The sequence below is a fragment of the Mesocricetus auratus genome, unplaced genomic scaffold (assembly GCF_017639785.1).
Source record: "Mesocricetus auratus isolate SY011 unplaced genomic scaffold, BCM_Maur_2.0 Super-Scaffold_100022, whole genome shotgun sequence".
Classification (NCBI taxonomy): Eukaryota; Metazoa; Chordata; class Mammalia; order Rodentia; family Cricetidae; genus Mesocricetus; species Mesocricetus auratus.
The window spans coordinates 10,358,556-10,360,017 of NW_024429203.1; the positions used below are offsets into that span (position 1 = coordinate 10,358,556).

The 1,462-nt window shown below is 45.6% G+C and overlaps 1 pseudogene; it reads left to right on the plus strand.

Annotated features, from left to right (window-relative positions):
- Nucleotides 1–717: 717 nt before the first annotated feature.
- On the plus strand, nucleotides 718–1,249 carry LOC101838089 (annotated as a pseudogene).
- The last annotated feature ends 213 nt before the right edge of the window (nucleotides 1,250–1,462 follow it).

Here is a 1,462-nt window from a genome sequence, read left to right on the forward strand (position 1 = left end):
TCAAAGAGCTGAAAGAAAGCTAGAGTGCTGAAGTTATGACTGTGAATTGGATTGTTCAAGACGGACCAGATTGGCCTCCATCCTAAGAGTAATGACACACCAATGAGAAGTTTTACACAATTGTGCTGATAAGTAGTTACTTTTGATGCTAAAGGCAGATGCTATCACAGTGGGGGCAGAGGCCTCAAGGAGGCTATCACAATTGTCCCACCGAGAGAGAGTACAGTTGGACAAAACAGGAGACTGAGAAGGAAGAAATGTTAGTGGAATTCAGGTGGGAGGTAGGAGGCTGCAAGCATGAACACAGAGCTCAAAAGTTTGACTCATTTTGACTCATCTGGTGACATAAGTTTGACCACTGGCAAGCCTACATGTGTATCTGTGTACCAAATGCATGCCTGGAGCCCATGAGGGCAGAAGGGGGCATTGGGTCCTCGAAACTGGAGTTACAGATGGCTGCGAGCCACCATGTGTTTGCTGGGACTCAAATCTGGGTCCTCAACTCTGCTTCCTTATTAGCTACAGATATAAACAAGCACCCACCACCACAGTGGTGAGCCATTGTGTCGCCATGTATTCCCAGGCACAACACCATGAGCTGCAATAAACCCTGTCTCTCCAAGGCTGCTTCTTGTTAGGTGTGAAGCCACAATAAAACACAAATTTCATGATCAAAGAGTGTGTCAAGAGGTGCAGGGCAGAGGCACGTTCTGCACAATGGCGTATCCTGGGCGTCCTGGAGCCAGCGGAGGGTATTATCAGGCATGTATGGAGGGGCTCCTGGAGGTCCTGTGTTCCCAGGGCAAACTCAGGATCCACTGTAAAGTTACTTTGGTGCTGTGGCTGGACAGGATGGGCGTATTGATGCTGATGATGTCTAACGCAGTCTGGCATTGCTGGAGGATACAAACTTTTTAATTTGGGGACTTGTCACCTTATAGTTTCAGTGTTGGGCAGATATATGCCTGGCACCATGGAATTCAATGAATTTAAAGAGCTCTGGGGACTGTGCTGAATGGCTGGAGACAACATTTCATCAGACAGTGAGAGGAATGAAACAGTGGATTTCCAGGAACTACAAAGGTCCTGAAGACTTTCAGGGTTCAGACTGAGCCTCCATGCTGTGAATTCAACTGCAAAGCAATACAGCACCAATGGGAAGATCACCGTTGATGACTACTTTGCATTCTGGGTCAAACTGAGGATCCTCACAGATAGAGTTGGAAGCTGGGATTCTGGTCTTCAGTAAGTATGTTAACATAAATCTGGGCATGGTATCACAGGTCTATGAATCCAACACTTCACAGGCAATGGGAGGAAGTCTGAGGTATCAGGCCAACTGGAGATAAATATGGATGTCTTATTTCAAAACCCAAATTCTATTTAACTTATTTTCATTTTAATGCCTTCTAGAGATTCTAAAGATGAACTAATGGGTAAGATAAGTTCCTTCTTGATTTCT